Here is a 22318-nt window from a genome sequence, read left to right on the forward strand (position 1 = left end):
TCCTCCGTTCCTTCCTTTCTTTTGCGCAGTGGATAGCGATATTGATGCTGATATTCAATATCGTCTTAATTTGACGGCTCAGCGCATGGGACTACGCCCGCAAGGCCTCTTTCCTTCTACTTTGTCGGTAATGAGTAGTCTTTCAAAATTGTCATTCTTTTTTCTCGCCACGTGAACGAAAAACTGGAAAATCCTACGTAGGCAAGAGGTGGAGAGTCTTGTGGAGACACCTAGTTCTTCCAGGATTTATGCGTTGGTCTGAAGTATCGTCCAGGAATTTTGCAGCATCTTCCTCCAGCACCACATCTCTAACGCGTCGACCCGGCTTCGATCAGCCTTCTTTAGAGTCCATGTCTCTGCTCCTCATAAGAAGATAGAAAATACTAGACTTGTCACAAGTTTACACTCGATTTTATGGAGATGTTTCTATCGGACCAGATGCTTTCGAGCTGAGACATGACACTTTTTGCTATCTAAGATAAATTAAATTAGTTTTTATTCAGTGCTTGGAATGTTGCAATCCAATCTAAGTATGGAGCTCAAGATTCCATTGTAGTATTGAAGGTAAAGTGAAGTAAAGGTGATGTGAAGAATATATGAAGATTGTTCCATACTTGAAGCTAAAACGCATCTACATAGACTTCGCGGCAGAAATATGGGAAATGTATATACTAAAAGTTTGCACACGTACAATAATAGATTAAAATCACAATTATACATAAGCGAGGTTCGGACGCGGGACTAGATATTTGGATTCTACATCCAAGTTTAAGAAGAGTATTGCAACTCCTTGGTTCATGGGCCAGTAGTACTATTCCCCATCAGATTACAAGCTTATCTACTAACGTCAGTTACTAAAGAAAAACATCTTGTCGGTTCATTTATTAGCTAATCACTGACTATAATTATAAATGTGTCATAAGTGACTGTTCCCGCTGACTATAATATGATAATTTAGATCGTCGGTTATTGTACAATAAATAACATTATCGTTACATTACAATCAAATTATGAAGAAATCATTTCATGTGATTAGGCATGTTGAGACTTCAGTTGATGAGAATGTTTTTCTTTTAAAATGTGTTAATATTATAAATTTTAAAACATTTTTTTGAAACGCTATTCTAACTACAAGGCGTCACGGGTCTAATTATCGCAACACATTTGGCACGGTTCAATAAACTAAATTCAGAACTATTCTCAGCGGAGATAAATGGGATTTTGTTCGTCGTTCTTACGTTAACAGTAACGCACTGATTCGTATTGGATTGAAGTCAGTGTATGTGGTAGTATATAAAAGCATGTTTAGATTTACGTTTATTTATTTGTTCGTTTATATAAATACACATATAAACATTAAGTGACTAAAATACCAGGCCCACTACAAACTAGTCGAAGATGAAGAATCTGGCACGTTCGCATAACCCTATCTGGATTTGGATGATCATTTGCTTTAACTCTTTCCTTTTAGCAGGTGTCACTGAGATTCTTACTCCACTTCTTATTACGCCATACTCACATTCACTTCTTAATCTATACTTACATTCACTTTGAATTCATCTACATATATTCATATACATGATTATTACATATTATAATTAGATGTATAATCGAATCATATTTTTTTGGTCTTCCCTGCCCCTCCTATATATCTATTGCACAAGTAAATTCATATCTCCTAGTAACGTGCATATGCTTTTCTTGTAATCACTTGTCCAAATTGCGCTAGTTTTCAAACTTTTAATTTAAACAATTACAAGGGGCAATTTTAATACCTCTATGGATTTGATATCATACCTACCTTTGATACAAATTTCTCACATTCATCCTATTTATATTTGCATTTCTGCAGATTATCATCACACACTTTCGCAGACCTTTTGCCCCGTAGTTTCAGTGGTGTTACAAATGATTTATAAGTTCCCTTCAGTTTTAAAAGACGTTCCAGGTTCTATTATTCGTCAGGTTCTATTTCGTTAAAAATGTGTGTATATTTCTCATTCACGCTGAATTATTCTATAAGACTGCTCACCAGGATACTGTCTTAAGTGCTCTATGAACCTTATGTTGCAAATGAGATCAGCTTATTTTGCTTATTCAACAATCCTCTATTCAATTTAATAATTAGTCTCAGAAACCTAAACTCTCTCACTCTCCATTCTGCATCCAAAATCGACGGGTGTGTCACGAAACATGTAGCTTAGTTTTTGTTTCCTTTTTTTATTAGCATTTACCCTAGATCCTCACAACAGTACGTACATACAGTTAATAAACTTCCATGAATAATTTTCGAATTACCGAACTAATACATTTTGCTATATCGATTTTCTATCCATAATTAACCAGCATTCGAGAGCATAACACGACTATTAATTGCTTGGTGCCATTCATCATAATTACACTAAATACACCTACGTGGTATTAGCGGATTGTATGTGTATAATTTGGTAGATTTTCATCATCAATTATTACATTCATTTACATGATGTGGACGGTATTTATACTATTGTATTATATTTTTGCCACGTTTTTATTGCTACAAATATCCATTTTAAATATACCTATATAGTATGGAGGCGGGTTCGGTGTAAGCAGAATGAAACGCTGTAATGGACAGAAAATGAAAAGCTGTAATAATAACAACCAAAATAATAATAAATATTTTAACAGCAAAAGTGTGTGTTCGCAATTCGTAAGAGAGTTATAGCATGCAATCGACGTATGTTTTTTTCATAGAGGAGTTATAGATCGGATCAAGCCAGTCAATTTTGGTCCATAAAATTACAATATTCCAATTATTGTATAATTACAAAGAGTGTAATTTTTGTAATATGCTGGGACTAATCAGCCAGTCCAAAAATCATTAATAAAGAAAACATATACTGATAAGTAATATATATAGATATGTATGTAGCCCAAACTAATATACCCTGAAAATTTGTCAAATGATCCACCGAGAAATTAGGTTTGTTACCTTTCTGTTTTTAATTCAGTCAGCCCTCTTTCGTCGGTAAAGTCACAAATATATCCGTCGTCCCCATCAGTGAAAGGTAGGACAACCATTATCCTATTGCTCTTTAAGCTTTGACCCGACATAACCCCAACGAGACTGGTCTCCCTCGAACTAACCTTGCCGCCGCTTCTTACCGAACCAGTACAATGTGTGTTTATAACATGCTCAAACATGACAATGTTAGGTATGAAAAAGAAATGAAAATTGAAGAAACAAATCAGATGCTTTTATCTAAAATATTTTATGCGAAAATGCACTCTTTTTTTCATCTTTTATCTCTTTTATATCTCCCTTTTTCTTCCTTTTATATCTTTCAGTAAAAATCGCGGTTAGATTCTGTTAAATATTCTTTCGAAAATTAACCAAGGGTTGCATTTTCCGTAATGATTAAAACTGGCCAAATCCGTTCAGAAATGCTGATGCTGTAGCGTAGATAATATAACTACAATACGTTTTTGAATAATCGATTAGTTGGATACCCGTTAATAACGGCAAATGTTTGCGCATATGCTGATATCGTATAAACAAACCTGATTCAATTATTACGCAATATGACATATTGTATATTTAATATTGGTGTCACCGTTGATTATAAGGCTCGTAGGCTAGTACGGATTTGCACCGAAATACTATGTCTATTACTACCGCAATCTTACGTTTAGGTTTGAATAGTGGCAGGGGCAATACGAGAAAAATGAGATTTAGACCATATATCTCAAGAAAGTTTAAGGCATTCACGTCGCAATGTCTGTGAGTTCCGCTAGCCACAAAAAAACAATAAAAATATATAAATTACAACATTACCTTATGCTGCTGTTCACTTAATTTATGAACAAAAAATTATGGTAGCGAGTTTTGGAGTAATTACTATATTTTTCTTGGTATCGAATTCCAGAGCGTTCAATTCACAATACTTACCAAAATGATACCAAGAGAGACAATAGGTATTAATTCTGTGCCTTATTTTAATGACGTTGAATAGCTGGGTCGTATGTCTGAAATATTCATACGAGTCGAACAAGTGGACGATGGTGCTAATAAAGAAAACCAAGATGTCTTATGTATTTTGTTGAGATTAAGGTTTGTCATTTTTTTTAATTCATCTAATGTAATATCAATTGCAAGATTGGATGTTTGATGCTGAATAAATCTATTTTACGTTACAGTTCATACATATTAGCCGGAATCAGTGCATTCATCCACAAATTTCCTTTCTGGCTTTAGCACTAAATCCTCTCTACGATGTTTACTGAGCGCGATATCCTTGTTCGAGCGATCCCTAAAATGTCTTCATGAAGGAATCCTCTGTGCCTGTGGCTATTCTGATGTTCACAAGCCACTGTGATTCACTAATTCACTAAGCTTGTTCGAATGCTTATTTTGGAACGCATCTTAAATAAATAAAAATTAAAACAATACTACGTGAGATCAACTCAAATGCCTACCAGTTTCTATCCTGGTCCAAGCACAATTGAAAACACGAATAGATGAAGGGGATATGATACATTTTGTTAATTTTGAGAAAACGGGCAATAAACTTTTGTAACTTGTACTTTTTCTTCGCACATAACTCCTTCAACACATGCAATTTCTAAAAATAGCCTTTAAACAAGGAGTTTTAAGGTCTTATATGGTTTATAGGCACATGACACCTTTTAATGTAAAAACTCCAAAATCTTAAAAATGGTCCTTAGCCCCCTTCATCCACTCATGTCTTCAATTGTTAACTTTATTGATGTGAAATAGTGAAATAAAAGTGCGGATTTTGTGAGAAAAGTGGGCAGAACGGTAGCACATCACCTACAATATGACTTTGATTGAAGTACATCAAGTTTAAGCAATTAGCAAACTGGTGTTTTTGGTGATGTTACTTTAGATATTAATAAATATAAATTTCCTGCTTTCCACAAATTGAGGCAAACCACACTGAAGCGGTAAATCCGGTCATGGTTCCTGGGATTTGCGACACAAAAACTTTGTCCATTAAGACTTTTGGGTCATCAGTTGGGTCATCAGAGGAAGGTTTGTTTTCTTGTACTTATTACGCTGAGACACGAGTGAACAAGATTACCGTCTTCACTACTTCAATATACTCGTTTCGTAATCCTGAATAGCACATCAAAGAAGCAACACGTTTTTGTTAATAATTTAATAGGTTTCAGCTGCTCCTGTATTAGCAATGTCAACTTATTTACTATTCTTAGCTAATGCTTCAGTTGGCTTTGCGTGGGTTTCGTTGAAGAGAGAATCAATTTAAAAGATAATTTCGAAAAGAAGAAAGTTAATATGAACATAAGTATGTTTGTCAATTTCGAGATACGTATTTTACTTGAGCAAAAAAATAATAATCCATTTTTGAGTGTTTTTTATTTACTTCGAATATCAAACTGAACCCGAATTCAAGAAATATTTCATTTGGTTGAATATTAATATAGAGAAATTAGCGTCTAAAAGCCAAAGTCTATTTAAAGTGCTTTCCTTGAAGATCCCTTTCTAACCCACCATGTCAATACTAAATTTCACTAACGAAGCACCTGAATTTCTTAACGTTAATTAGCGAACGAACGAAATCCGGAAGGTTTTCTTCGGCAGAATTCATTTCGCCTTCACATTTTGTGATTTTCCAAAACGAAAACTGAATATTTACTGAACGGTCCGCCGCAGGTCAGTTCATTAGTTCATTTGTTCGTTTATTCCTTAGCTCAGTTGAATTTTCGTGCTGCAAATGTCATTCCTTCATCTCTAAAGTCATAGTGCTCAACTAAACTACTACAAGACATCTATAATGCGATATGTAAAGTAAATATTCGTGGTTTTTTTGTTTATTCAACTTCTATGAGGGTAGTTTTGCATTTGCTTACTTATTTGGAAGGTTTCCATCATAGTACTCGTCTATCGCTAAAATAGTAGTATAATATTTTTAGCTTTGTTTGCATGAATTATATTGTAAATTGATGGTGGTAGGACGCCTTGTGAGTTCGCACGGGTACCACTGTCCTACCTATTCCTGTCGTGAATAGGTAACGCGTTTCGGTTTGAAGAGTGGGGCAGCCGCTGTACTCGTAAAAACTGAAATCTAAAGATGTCTATGGGCTCCGGTAACCACTTAATATCAGATGAACCGTCCACCCAACTAAACCATTAAAAAGAAAAAATAGAATTAAATACTATAAAAATAAATATAAGACGAATTAAAACAATTTATGTTTATTTTTATTTCATATACGAGGGAACAAGTTCATCGACCTGATAGTTAATAGAGCCAAACATCATTACAATACGAACGTCTCCACTGATCTTAAGAAATTAGCTTTAGGTTTTAATTGTGCAGTCGAAGAGGAGTGGATAGGAGCGGCTGTCCTACCTTACACGGCAGAAATAAGCCGGATGGCGGCACTTATCCAAAGGAGCTTACAAGACTCACTACCGATGTATTTATCCTTAGTGATCCATATTTAACAATGGAGTAATGTATTGGCTACTTCTACTACTATTATTATGAAGGAGTAATTTTATCCTCATTTCTTAGCTGAATGATTTAAATTTTAAAAAGAGACACGCAATGTTGTATACAAAAATAAATCGTATAACTAATTCTTTTTAATATCTTCGTTTCAACGTTGTTTTGAATACGCTAAGCGATTATTCGATTGCCTCGTTGATCCTGTGGATAGTGACCCTGATGGTAACAAGGAATCCGAGATTTTAATTTTCAGCTGAAATCTGTATCTTTGTTACAGATAGTTGGTACTCGAAGTGTGAATATAATGGATCTTGTTTAATAACAGTTTCTGATGCCGTCTCTTTCTCTCTCTCTCTCTCTCTCTCTTCGGTCGGTCCCTTACTGCTGAGGATCGTGACTCCGTTCGATTCCATGAACCAGCTGCAAACTGATGCCGTAAACACAGGAGAAAGTAAAAACGTAACTGTCGAATGTTTATCGTAAAAAAAAACCACTCCAGTTAAAGAAAACAACCGTTTTCTTTAACCGGTGTTTGATTTTAAATCGCATTTGTATTAGAAATAGATAATTGCATTGTTCCCTGCAAAAAGTACGACAAATCCGTTTATTTTTAAAATAACTCGAACAATTCTGTAGGGAAGTTTTTCAGAAGCTAGTTGCTGAGAACGTGCAGACTATTAGAAACACACAGCGTTTCCCTTGAAATTGTACAATGCGGACAATTTGATAAATTTTATGTTGAATATAACTACGCTATAATTTCATAGTTTTGTTTTTAAAGAGTGTTACAAGTTTATACGTATCTGTCGTGGTGTACAACCTATATGGCCTACAATGACTACCCCTAGACTAAGACGGAGATTGGACAGTATGATTTTTCGAAACTGGAGAAGACGACAGGAAAAAGGAAAAAAAGACATGTTATTACAACTCAATACCTTCATAGACGACAAATAAACGAATCGACCGTTCAGTATCTAAATTGTATTTATAAAGCCGTAAAAATGATATTATGTTGTACTTACTGGAGCACGTCAACATACTTTACTTAAAGGAAGATACGATTCTGAATATAAAAAAAAATTAATTTTCACAATTTCACATGCCACAGAAATAAAAAAACAAAACAGAACCATTTGGCAATGACATCACACACATTGTATTTTAACCAAATGAAGTAACGTTAAGTAAACAAATTATATTAATTGCCCAAATTTTTAGCATAAAGTCAAACACAACTCGGTCGTAATATATAAATCGTAATATTAAAACCTCCGTTCGTATTTCGTATTCCGAAAGGACCCTTCGAACTTAACGTCCCTTTAAAGGGATAACTTTCCAAATTGGGATAATTTGCAGGGTAATATTCTTAACAACAACGCCGGTTCCGATAACTTTCGAATTTCAATTAAATTTGAAATCCTGGTTTTAATAATAATATTAATATGTGAATTATTTCGAGATCGAAATAGACCGAACGAACAAGGAATTCAATGACAAGATTTGAGTTCAGAGGATCTTGGGATTTTTTTACTCGAGGGGTAGAATGAAGACTTTAAGATGACCCATGGGTTGGCATCATGTGTATTGGCTTGAAGGAATAATGGTTGTTTCGGTGCAATTAACACTATAACGAAATATATGTATAATGTATAATGAAATGGCTGATTTCAACGAGAATCGACTTGTCAAACGAAAAATATAAAAAAAAAACAGTTTTCTATTAAAATTTGGATTTATAACATCTGGTCTGGTAAAAAAATTAACATGACCAACAAAATTGATTTACAAAGTGACGAATGAAAAAAGTCGCTTGACTCAGAGAATACCCACCTTAGCCGTTGGTCATAAATCGTAATCCTTAAGGCGTTTTAATTGTTGTTCGCGAGAAATACCTTTCCTCAGGGAGCTGTTCTCTTAACTGAGTTACGTAACTAAAATTGATGTTATCCTTGACAGTAAGTTCCATTCGTTAAATGATAGGCCGGATATTGCTATTTAAGTATAATTGGATCGGTTAATTTGGTAATGAATAGCAGTTTTCCCACATTCAGATCAGAGAATTGCGCTGGTTGTATTAGTAAATTTGAATAAGTTGCTAAAAATTGGGCCCTAGTCACATATTCTAGTTCTCATTCTTATTTATATTCAATTTACGTGTTACCGAAGTCTATGATGTATACGTCGTGGCCTATTTCAATACAAGAGGTCGAAGTTCACCCTTCAAGACAGAAAGTTTGATTGTTTCGCCTCATGGTTACAGCAAGGTGGTACTTGCCAATTCGGTTTCACTTTACTTCCTACATCAATAAATATTACGCTCTGCAGATTTGATGTTTATTTGTAATAAAATCATAATCAAAATTTTAATCAGTGATATCGTATTCCTAGAGAGCAGTAGGTGTTTGAAGATAATTTTTTAAGAATGAGGTGGGTGGATTGTAACAACTCGGCTCTCCAGCCATCTTCAAGAATCCTCGAACAAGATGAACAGTGATATCTAACCTAACCAGAGTTTCATTAAGCCTAATTTAATGCCAGTTTTATTTAACGGTTCTAAAACGTAGATGATTTTGAAATAGACATGATGGCACTGGAATACCTGTAATCGTATCATTCGAATATAAAAAAAAAAACCACAATGTGGCTGGCGCTATTAGGTGTAAAAGCAAATTAAGGATAGACGTCCTGAAGTTCACCCCTGACTGTTAAACCCACATTACAAAGTGAGGACTTATTCTTTCAAAATATGCATCCTACATCAGTATAGTATAATGTAGCTTCCTTATAGTTAAGTAAGAATCGGTCGAAAATAATTCAAAAATGTTCTCTAATATAACACAATAATCCACATAGCACTAAATTCTTCCTATTGCTTGATGCTTAAAAACAATATCTATAACAAAACACAACAGTCTTGATACATTCAAAAACATTCTACAAGATAGTTCAAAAGTTCAACCGTAAAAACCCAAATATAGCGTGTCATTTACTTTAGCGTTAAAAGTGTGGATTTAGACATTCCACCTCAAATTCCCACCTCTAATTCAATAGACCCTCTATTGAATAAATTGCGTATCCACTTTAATATTTCATTTTGTCGGGTTATTTTTAGGGTCGGGTCTTCTCGTTGGATCCCGGTAAGTGATATAGGATGCTGTAATAGGAGCAGTTGTGTTTAATGATCCGCGCTATAATTGCGTCACGGCTGACTGCGAATGTTGAGGTCTTGTCGGACAACGTGAGGTTTGTTACAATTTAAATCAAAACAATAATCTTGATACCCTTTGTTTGTTTGGCCTGAATTAATGTTTTCTTTTCGGCGTACTGTTCTTTCTTTAGGAAATTGTCAAGATTGATTATTGTAATTTGATTTTGTTGGGGTACGCTATTTTAAATTGTTTATGACTTAATATTAAATTCTAAATTTTTTTCTTTAGGCCATAGGATAAATTATTATAGCCTCAACTATGCTCCTGGCATTGCTGATATTAATGAGCAACACTAATTCATTCACAATCAGCTAAGTGGCATTATTGACTGCCATCAATCACTGTTCTTATATCTAGAAAACAGAGCTGGTATTAAATAACGGACACTACATACAAATTCACACAAAGAATCCAAACATTTTAGATCAAATATTTCCTTTTTTAATTGTAGTAGTTATTTTTGGAAGTTCTATCACTTTTTACTGTCGAAAATTCTAATTTGCATATGTTCCACTATATATTTGATGTATACATATGTGGACTTCCAATACGTTCTTTACCGGGTTACGAGCGTCGGCTTTAGCGAGAAACAAAACGAATTCAAGCCTGCCGGGTCAAATACACTTTGACGCAACTTAAATGTCGTCTTGAGGTTTTTTTGCGGGTGTCAATCACATTGTGATATTGTGTTTAGGTTATAGAAATAGCTAATCATAACGTGTGTCGTTGAATAATTCGATCTTTTTCATTAACAAATTTAATGGACGCATGACTATAATATGAAACGAATCAATCTAATTCGGATTGCTTATCTCTTAGCCGGCCCCCAGTTTATTTTTAATCGAAATGAATGAACATAATTCCGATTTCTTTTGTAAAAAAGTGACTTTCAATCTTAAGGGATTAATTTTTCCGGGATTTATTCCAAGCTCTAATAGTCCAGAGCAATATCGAAGGATGATGAAAGATGACACTAATACAAAATCTTGCAGATTCAAGCTTTTATTTATTTCAAATTAGTTTGTGCTCCTAGGTCTTAACACAGGTAGTCAATGTCGATGGCAGTCCATTAATGTTTTCGTAATATTCTAACCGTTTGAAATGACAGTGTATCAAAAATGACTCCATGGTATTGGTTAAATTTTCACAAAAAACAATTGCACTCTTTTTTTTTATTGCCTAGATGTTTGGACGAGCTCACAGCCCACCTGGTGTTAAGTGGTTACTGGAACCCATAGACATCTACAACGTAAATGCGCCACACACCTCGAGATATAAGTTCTAAGGTCTCAGTATAGTTACAACGGCTGCCCCACCCTTCAAACCGAAACGCATTACTGCTTCACGGCAGAAATAGGCGGGGCAGTGGTACCTACCCGTGCGGACTCACAAGAGGTCCACCACCAGTAATTACGCAAATTATAATTTTTGCGGGTTTGATTTTTATTACACGATGTTATTCCTTCACCGTGGAAGTCAATCTCTATTATAATAGAACATGTTTAACTCAGTGCTCTTTTATTAGAGGTACAAGTAATTAATTTATGGCATAACAGTTGTCATTCATCATGAATGTTAAACGAAAAAACTTGTTAGAACTTTTTAATTGGTTACATGGTGCTTATTGTTCACCTGATGTGAACTGGTTACCGATATTCGAAATATTTTTCGCCGCCACAATTAAGCAAGACGGTGGTTCCTAATCGTGCGAGCTGACAAATGGCCTTATCATGAAATCCCGGAAATATTATTAATGCAGTCAGAATCGCAGCTAAGCTAGGCTTAAGCCCCAAATTCAAATGCATGGTACTTCTTAAAAATGTAGTACCTCCGTACTTTTTAAAAATGAGTCGAAAATTATTAACAACCCGAGCTAGCTCACATGAGACCCTTCCACCAGAAACCAAACTGTATTTACTGAATTAACTAGTCGGAGACGAGAAAAAAGTTAAATAATGGATTTTTGGAACCTCTGAGTCTGCGGAGGGACTTCTGTTCCCTCTGTATTTTGTACCGTATGTTCCATGGGGAGTGCTCTGAGGAATTGTTTGAGATGATCCCGTCATCTCCTTTTTATCATCGTACCTCCCGCCGTTGGAGCAGAGTTCATCCATATTATCTGGAACCGCTGCGTTCGTCGACAATGCGTTTCCAAAGGTATTTTTTGCCACGTACCATCCGGCTATGGAATGAGCTCCCCTCCACGGTGTTTCCTGAGCGTGATGGCATGTCCTTCTTCAAACGAGGCTTGTGGAGAGTATTAAACCGGTAGGCAGCGGCTCTGCTCCTGGCATTGCTGAAGTCCATAGGCAACGGTAACCACTCACCATCAGGTGGGCGTATGCTCGTCTGCCTACAAAAGCTATAAAAAATATCTTTGTAGGATATCATTGGAATTTATTGACTATATATTTAATTATTGATTATATATTCATTAATAATACATTTTTTTATTATTTACGTTTATTGTTTGTTCATTTTTTTAACCCAGGCTGCACCCGGGACGCTTTAAAACTGTTTTTTTTTCTAGACGCTTTCAAATGTTAGGTAGACGAATAATTGTCGTTAAATATACGTTTCATTTTGTGGCTTCTTGTAAAAGTATCGTCTTCTATCGATGGTATTAAAAAAATATCAAAGAAATTTTATACTTTCTTAAGACTTCACATAATCGTATTACCTGTTTTCAAAAGGTCTACAAATTGACGAAAATTGTGTTCAGGTGGGCTGACATCCCGTTCCAAAGGTCATCGACTTGGAGTAACAAATTACGTTACAACTTTGAAATTTAGATGTAATTTTCTTAAAATTTCCCTTTAACAGTAAAGTATGCGAGCTTTTTAGGATTTCGGCAATATCCGGAGCTTAATCTATATATATATAAATGAATTGCTGTTCGTTAGTCTCGCTAAAACTCGAGAACGGCTGGACCGATTTGGCTAATTTTGGTCTAAAATTATATGTGGAAGTCCAAGGGAAGGTTTAAAAGGTAGATAAATATGAAAATGCTAATATGAAATGAATTAAATAAAAATAACAATTTTGTTTTTCCTTTGATGTGTCCCCCGTTGGATGGATTCGTTTGTTTGTTTTAAGTTTATTTTCTACAAAAGTTTAGGTGTTTTATTTATCGATTTAGGCACTACGAAGTCTGCCGGGTCAGCTAGTAAGAGATAAATATTACAATTGGGAATTTTATCTATTTATTTATTATAGAATAAAAAGAAAAAATTTTTTAAATAGAGTCGTCTTCGTCACAATAAAATATTCTTTAACCCGATAATATTTGTGAAATGCTCGAAGGGACAAAAAAACAGAAAAAACACTGTGTATCAGAATCAGATACATCTGAAGAACATATAGATGTTTTCTATAGCATCATCAACGCAAATACACGTTTTTCTAATAGTTTTACAGTACCTAATATAAATAATAACATTATTGGTAGTACATCTGACGCTATACCCTTTCGATCATGCCCGAGGGTTCTTAGGGCGATACAAGGGAACGCAAAAACTGTGTCAAAACAGGAATAACCCTCTAAATGTAGGTCGTCTTATATACAGTCGAGCCTTTGATAACATAAAATATGTTCGGTTAAAAGAATATTTATTTTGGCATTGAGTTAGCCCGATGTGGAGTAAGATCTTTTTGATAATCAATTATGTATGCGTATTCAATTTTGTTTTATCTCATGATCGAACGCTACCTAGAAAAGCGTTTCAAAACATGACGGAAATTTTTTTAAGCAAAAGCCAGTAGACACGTTTCACTGCAATATTTCTTTTACCTTCAAAGGTAGACGTATACTGTATTCCCAGTAGGGGTCTACCGTCGCTAATGAGCAATTAGTAATACCAAGGGCAATGCTAAGTTAAGGACTTTATACCCATATACTGTTACTCTTTATATCCTAAGTTAACATCTTTATACCCATCCTCTCCTAGAGGACGTGCTAAGTGGCAGAAATGATTTTTGAAAAAGCTGTATAAAAGAACCCAGTGACGTGTCAGTCGTTTACTGATGGTAGGGCTCATTGTGGCTGTTTAACTAATAAGCTATGAGGAATGGCTCAGCCATTTGACGGTCAGACAGAGATTTCAACTAAATGTCTCAAGCATAGGATAACAAACATCCCCAGCGCATAGAACAAGGTATTGCGTTACCAAATTATATTTGTGTTACTTAATTGTTTACTAAAACTTGCGTGGACTTGAGTTTACCTTGCAATTAAATCACTATCAACGACGTGTAATCTCTAACTTATAATATATTTTAACTCACGAGAGTTCTTTTTTTTTTTTTATTGCTTAGATGGGTGGACGAACTCGCAGCCTACTCTGTGTTAGGTGGTTACCGGAGCCCATAGACAACTACAACGCAAATGCACCACCCACCTTGGGATATAAGTTCTAATGTCTTAGTATAGTTACAACGGCTGCCCCACCCTTCAAACTAAAACGCATTACTGCATCACGGCAGAAATAGGCAGGGTGGTGGTACCTACACGTGCGGACTCACAAGAGGTCTTACCACCAGTAATTACGCAAATTAAAATCTTGCGGGTTTGATTTTTATTACACGATGTTATTAATTCACAGTGGAGGTCAATCGTGAACATTTGTCAAGTACGTATTTCATTAGAAAAATTGGTAACCGCCTGCGGGATTCGAACACCATTGCATCGCTAGCTACATACGAATGCGCCGTCCACGACGACTTCAAAATTCAAGGGTACTTAAAAAACAGTTGTATTGCAGCATCTTATTATTAATGATTTATTTGGGTCACACAAACAGTATCAAACAGTGACGATAAACTACATAGTCTAACTAATCATAGAACTAAGAGTCACATACGCGTATTAATAGGTGTAACAAAGTTGAATGCATCCGTGAAACGTTATTTTCCAGATCACAAGAAGCAGTTAAGGAAGACAGATGAATATCCACAAATGCAGAATAATAATTCCCTTCAAGCATTCCATAGACTCTCTCCTTCAACAAATATATTATGCCAATCGCAAATTCAGTAGTTAGTTGCACGAATAAACCCTGATCTATAAATCGTAAGCATACAGCTACAGGGTTTTCTCCCATGCTCCTGAATAACTCTGACTATCCTTAAGAGTCCCTTGGGTACAGTAAAAGTGAACTTGAGACGAATGTAATAGTATTCAGGGTTTCTTTCCGACTATTTTTGTTATTTTCTTGATAAAATGTCACACGTTTTACCAAAGCCGTCCTTAATTAGGCAAGAGCGGTGGGAGTCCTCAACGATAACAATAGCTAAGTGATAAATGTTATTGTCAAATGCCTTCATTCGAAAAAACCCTGTCAGTGATAATCAGGTATTGAATGATGAATGGTATTTTTACTGGTGGTAGAACCGCTTGTGAGTCCGCGCGGGTAGGTCCCAGCACCTTGCCTATTTCTGCCGTGAAGCAGTAATGCGTTTCGGTTTGAAAGGTGGGGCAGCTGTTTTAACTATACTTGAGGCCTTAGAACTTATATCTCAAGGTGGGTGGCGCATTTACGTCGTAGAAGTCTATGGGCTCCAGTAACCACTTAACACCAGGTGGGCTGTGAGCTCGTGCACCCATCTAAGCGATAAAAAAAATAAAAAAGAATAAAGCAAATTGATTACAAATGTACATTTTAACTATATTAATGATTAAATGAAAAATATTTAAAGGAAATGCGGCACTAATAGGTACATTTTTAGGTATGAAGAGCCTGTAAGGGATTGCAATGGAATGATACCGTGGAATCGAATCTGCATTGATATAACTGGCCGATTTACCATGGTCGTTGCGGTTGTTGAAAACTAAAAAATATACAAGTTATAAATATGCAAGGCCGCGACGATTTCAGAACTGTTTATTCCGTAGTTAGGTCGACGGGCTCAAGTCCCACCTGGTGTTAAGCTGTTACTGGAGCTCATACATATTAATATCGTAAATGCCGTCACTCATTTTAAAACATGAGTTCAGGAGTCTCAGTTTTACAGAGCAACTGTTGCCTCAGCCTTTAAGCCGAACGAATTACTGCTTCACAGCAGAAATGGTCATTCTGTGCGGGATGACAAGAACTTCTATCCCCAGTAATTATCCAAATTATAATTGATTTTATAACATGTTGATTTTCTTTAATGTGGAAGTCGTTCATGAGCAATTTATTAGTACTTCGTTAGAAAAATTGGTACCTGCGTGATTCACGGGCACCTTCGCATCGCTTGATACGAATGCACCGGGCGTTTTATTATTTAGACCACGGCCGCTTCACGACAATAGCGTCTACAATTTAGTGACAGTCGCTTCTAAATAAAATTTCTACGACTTGCGAAGAGACTGTAAGAGAAAACAAACGGAGTGGACGGGTTCCATTGATTTTAACATTTTATTCGCTTGCTAAAAGAAGGCGTTACTATGTTTCTAAAACCATCAACTTCCATTACGTACGGTGTATTATATGTAAATGAGATGAGATGTATAGCCACTGTAATTGCTATGCCCCAGATTGTTCTACTGAAATTTAAAACGGATATTAACATGTCTTTGTTACTGTATAGTGATTAATAGGATCTACCCATTTTCTGTTTATTATTTCCCATTCCCATTTCCCATTTACTATCACTTTTTTTTACATATTTGTAGGTTAGAGTACGGTAGAAAATAAAAGTTTATTTTTTTAAGGACTAGTAGGCAAGGGATACATCTAAATATTAGAAGGGTTTTACAAAAATTACTACTAACATACCGATGGATCTTTATTCTGGACTATGACTGATAGACCAGGACAGTTGGTGTTAACTGAAGCCCACATACATTACAACATAAATACCACCGAGCCAGAAATATCCTTAGTACTAAAGTCACTGTCCTATCCTACAACCCGAAATGAATGAAGCTTAGGAATTAAAATAGACATGATGGTGACAACACGTAAAAGCTATATGCCCTAAAAGCCCACACTAATTGGTATCGTGATTTGGTAATCCAAACGCCTACCATTCCCAAGGAGGGTTGACGTCAGGTGCCCGTCGTAAAGCTGTGAGACAAATCAAACAAACATGAATTCATGTGCCGATTCTACCTAGTATAGTGTTATATCCAAGGAAGATTTTGCGACACTGAAGCATTACCGAATTGAATTTTTTCAAAAGCGCTATCTATACAAACTATATTCCTTTTTGTTTCGATTTTATTTTAGGTTTGTATGGGTTTTTAAATATATTTTTTCCATAAAACCTTCGTGTTTATCTACTATCTATGGATTTCATATTTTGTAAAGGACAAAAACACCAATTACGATTAGAAATGTTGATTTGGATCATCTTGGAAAACACGAATGGTCCTGATTATGTTTCCAATGCCGAAATTCTGTTCTAAAATATATAAAAAAAAAACACTCGAAATCCGACAAACACGAGTTATCAATAAAATAAAATAATAGTGAGTCATTTTGAGAGATGAGATTGAAGCCTCATTGTTTTGTAATTACTTGGTTTGACTTGAAGGCTGGAAGCATAAGGCGCATGAATATTTTGCAGCAGATGTGGGCACGATGCCACTATTAATATGCCTTAACACCGTAACATACAGTTATATTATTAAATATAACACAATTAATTAATACTAAACAAATTCAGATTCTACAATAACATCATTTATGCTAACTGGTGAAGGATACCCAACTAGTTGACTTTATAACTGATTTCAAGATTATCCTTATGATTTAGATTTTCAGTCTTCAAGATGAATTTATCCAAAGCATGTGCAATTATAACTAAAAATACCCTGTAAACTTTAACGCGCCCTGTTGCTTATTCTACTAGAACAGTGCAAACGTGGATGAAATTTCCAAGCCAGACTAATAAAATCTTTATTACGTATTATTTATAGACAACATAGCTACCGACCGACACGCAAGATTGTAATTACAATAGCATCCTTTACAACTTGCAGTGCAATAATAAACACAAAATTTAACAATTCCTAAATATCTTTCATAAGATCGATTTCAAAGAATTTAAAAGTAAAAAGAATCGAAAATGGCTTACCATATAATCTTTCGGGACTAGGAACAAACAAACAAACACGTGAAACACAAACACGCGAGAATCAACCCTCTCAGGGCGGCGTGCGACTGGCACGACGACTGGCAAAGAACTGCTGGGGCGGGCGGCTTGACGAGGGGCGTTAGGTAGACGACTAGGGAAAGATTACAGGAGGCTTCGTAGAAATCTGTTTTGTTCGGGGAAGCCGAAATTAACGTGGATTCATTGGTGTTGCGAGATGACATGTGCGGAGTAATGAGCCTTTTAGATGATTATCGCGTATATGTTTTCTGATTTTCCTCTGTTGTTGTGGCAATTTACTTTCAGGCTCTGATTTTGGTTGATGAGTATATTATACAGGGCTTATGATTATAAAAGTTCACTGTCAAATCTTTTTTGAAAACTCATCGATTTGATTATATTTTTTAACCTAACGTAATAGCAAATAGTCATAAGGGGTAAATAAACTCTTTTTACATTATACTGAAAACATTTAAATATTTTATTCTTATTTATTTAAATTGATTGCATTTACATGGAAGACGTGGTGTGGGTAGGCCTCCCACAACATGGACCGATGATCTATTGAGGTTCGCGGGGATGCGCTGGATGCAGGGAGTGCAAGGCCGGTCTTTGTGGCGAGGCTTAGGGGAGGCCTATGTCAGGCAGTGGACGTCTGTGGGCTGATAAGTATGTATGTGTGAAATTGACAGATAGTTAGGCGAAAGGGGATGGATTATGATCGAGGCAGACTGGCATGGCGTGAGTCTCTTAAGCAATAAGTCGCAGGTTCGGTACTGGGTATTCCATTGACTTAAACAGGTAAAAAAGTGTACGTGCGTGTATAGATCAAAAGCAATTGGCAAATCAACAGAGAGATGATAATAAAAGGTTAATTTGTTTTATATTGCTATCAATACGAGATCACAACCCACTTGGTGCAGAGTGGTCACCGGAGCGCATAGAAATCCGACTGTGAATACTACCGCCCACTTTATCTTCTCACTTTATCTTTATTTTCAAGGTCTTCAAACTGGAGCGAACTGCTTTGCGGCAGAAATAGGCGGATTGGTGGCTATCCGGACGGACCTAGAATATGTCCTAACACAGATAACATAAATAATTATTATTTTAACAAAATTAAATTTCTAATGGCAGTATTTTTCTTGCTTCAAAGGTAAACAAGGTGAAGAAGTTATTGAAAATTTCTGGAGCGGATTCATTTCAACATACTCTCGGCGCGGTCAATATTGAGGAGCATCAGCTTTCCCGTAAGGGCATGTTCAGTAGAATCGTAGGTCTAGTAAAAGCTTGTTCGTTTTAAGACAGCAAAGGACTGGGATGGAAGGACATACTACATTAGTCACGTAAATTTTGTAATTAAATAGGTCCAGTCGTCGTGTCGCCAACGACTTCCAGTGTTGTGACACGTGAGAGAAGAGTGACGGTAAGAGGCGGTAAGAAGGCTTCGGACAAAGTATGTCACCGTACTACGGCAAACAATTGAAGAACTCGTTTGAGTTCTCATTCAGGTTCAGATGACCACGGGTTTTTCCGGTACGACACCTATGTACTCTTATGTACCTACATCCTGTAACAAAAGATAACAGTAGTGTCAAGTCTCACCTATTTACTACTAAAGTAGCTTTGTAGTATTACAAAATGGCAAAACCCAAATTGGTTTTCTATGAGAAACAATTGAAATATACTTACGTTTAAAATAATTTCTAAAGTAGATTCCGATTTAAATATTTGTCTAAAATCCCAAAACTACAGGGTTTTTTTATTTAGTCGCCAATCAGATTTATTCCGGTGAAATCACGTCCTGTAGTAGAGTAGACGCATCCTAACTCAGGTAATCTAGATTCCGGTTCACGAGTCCCGCGAGATGTCTAGAGTCAGTTGTAACCTCTTCGATGTAAGATCAAAACAAGACGGTCGATATTTAATTAGAAAACTTTGAGTTGTACATATTTTATTTATTTATTGCTTAGTTCGGTGGACGAGCTCACGACCCACCGAGTGTTAAGTGATTACCGAAGCCCATAGACATTTACAACGTAAATGGCGCTACCTACCTTGAGATATGAGTTCTTAGATGTCAGTTTTTACATTCCGTAAATAAAATATCTGATGTTCTACGTCAATCTTTTTTACTCTAGACTAGTTAAATAGTAATCGGAGACTATAATGAATACAAAGTGGAACTTTTAACTGTTTCGAAGCTTATCCTTGATTTCGAATTGAGAGACTGCTCTGAGATAGAAATAGGCAGGATAACTTTCGTGAGAGATCCCTGCATTCTTAATTCTGCAAATTTAAAAATATATATTAATAATAATTCATTTTAGTGTCGGCCTGCAGAATTTAAGTCTCGACAATCACATCGCTCGATACACCAGACATTTGAACCACTAGCGTATCTTTGGTCAGTATCTTTTACATGTTCATATCTCGTATGTCTATATTGAATACATTAAGTACGTTGTCAATTCTAAAAGTCATAATATGTATGTATTATGTAGGCAAACTGAAGCTTCTTCACGACATCGTCAAAGATTGTGTCCGTGTGCACCCTTTGCACGGGGATTCCATAAGGTAATTCCGATCCAAGCCCAAAAAAAAAACCTAAATATAGCTTCATATTTCTCATCAGTCTTCTGAATGAATAAAACCCAATAATACATTTTATTTTACAATAAAGAAAATGTAATGGAATTTTCAGTCGAAAGTTCTCAAATCGAAGGCGGCAATATCTCGTATTCGAAAGTTCAGAGCTGAACAAAAAGAAATGGTTCGTGCGAGTTCTTGATTGTAAAGAGAGTTTATAACAAGATCTCCTTAAAGTCTCAAGAATGGATTAAATGTTACCCGGTACGATCAGTTTTATGAACTATTTTTTTTTTGTGAAGGTCAGTGACAGGAATGACTATTGGTTTTATTTTGTTTGTTTTGCGTAGATGGACCCATAGACATAGGACAAATGAACGACACCACCGATAGGATGAAAATAATATGGCCGGGCTATTAGAAACTACTCACAGATGCTAAAGTCACAGTCGGAATGTTCGTAACCGTAATGCATGCTTTTTAAGCCTATTATATATAAAAAACATTTCAGAAACCTAAGTCGGATTATGGATTTAAACAATTAGCCGCAGACGTACCGTCAGCAGTCCATCTAAAGGATAGACTTTGCAAAAACATCAAGAGATATTAGATGAAGACCCGTTTTTTTGGTAAATTCCTCATAACTTCCAAAACTATTTTAAGTAGCAACTAAAATTATAGTAAAATTAAACGAACAGACAAAAACAATCCATTTTCAATTTTCGTTACATAAATTTTTCCTTTAATAAAACTTTGTTACTGTAAACTAATAAGAAGAGGGAACTCGATTTCTTACGAACAACCATTCTTACGAATTCTTCTTCCAACATTCTTACGAAGTGCCCGAGATGAGTAGAAAAAAAAGAGTTCTGAGACGGATTTTAAAAGTATCACGGGCAACATTTTCTGAGACAACTTTTTCATTGGTTACGTTCTGATACGGTGATTCTATATTGAATTATTTTTTCAGTATTAATTCTATTGCTGTCTAAAATCGCTACCATCACTGAAGAAGAATTTGTGTGTGCCGGACCTTTGATCTTCCGCCTCATTTCTCAAGGTAACTTTACACCACATCCGTGAACTTCGTCCGTGCAGGTAATGCAATAAAAAAACCAAGACTAGTATTTAGATCTGATGGTATACGTATTCATAATATTAGAATAAAATAGCAGAACCTCACTTCTTGCTATAAAAGGGGACTAAGGTATTCACCGTTGAATATGCTATGCCACACAGCGATCTATGAGCCTGACAACAGTGTGCTGCGATCGCCAATCGGCATTTAGTGGTGTTTCGGGGAATCACAATACCGCTCGAGTAATCACTACCATCTTCCCTACCTCGGCCGTGAAGCAGCTATGCAATAACCAAAACTTTGATCTCATGTCTGAAGGCAGATGATGACATTCAAGCTATAATTTGTAAGGATTCCGGTAGACAACCACTCCGATATGCCCTAATAACTTTACAAGTATACTTTATTAATAGGATTAGGTCGTGTGTTGTATTTATTTATATAACGGGTCTGTCCCATTATCTAATTATCTGGTTACTCTTAGTTTTTGTATTTCCTAGTCATTACCTAAACTGCAAGCTTATGCGTTTAGCTTATGCGCAAGTATGGCATTGTCCGAACCAAATGGAAAAACTAAAAACGCATATACTGGGCTTCAGTATTTATCAGCGCGCACTGCGGTACCGTAAGCTTCGTGTACTCGGTGTGGTGGAGCTCGATGGGGTTTAGTCGGTAGTCGGTTCTGCGGAGCAAGTGCCTCGCGCGCCTTTTTCAAGGCGTAGTCTCCTGTGAGAAATTGGGGGAGATGGAGGACCTCGGTCCTTCTCTTCTCCCCTTCTTCCTCTCAGGAGGCGCCGGAGTCCGACATAGTCCGGTCCGTTACCCCCTCGACCGGGTATCAGTAAATGAATTCCCCAGCGTTAAAAAAAAAGGCTTCAGTAATT

General features: G+C 36.0%; 1 protein-coding gene across 4 annotated transcripts in view; it reads right to left on the reverse strand.

Annotated features, from left to right (window-relative positions):
- The window catches only part of LOC114243704 (pseudouridylate synthase RPUSD2), a 469381-nt gene that overhangs the window by 319969 nt on the left and 127094 nt on the right, over positions 1–22318 (reverse strand). Inside the window, exon 1 of one of the 4 annotated variants that reach the window (XM_089740441.1) lies at positions 17750–17858. The exons of the other annotated variants lie outside the window; for them this stretch is intronic. The gene's annotated coding sequence lies outside the window, so the exon portion shown is untranslated. Of the gene's footprint in view, positions 1–17749; positions 17859–22318 lie in introns of those variants that run through there. 4 annotated transcript variants of the gene reach the window in all.

Source organism: Bombyx mandarina, chromosome 04 (genome assembly GCF_030267445.1).
Source record: "Bombyx mandarina strain Sakado chromosome 04, ASM3026744v2".
NCBI classification, from domain to species: Eukaryota; Metazoa; Arthropoda; class Insecta; order Lepidoptera; family Bombycidae; genus Bombyx; species Bombyx mandarina.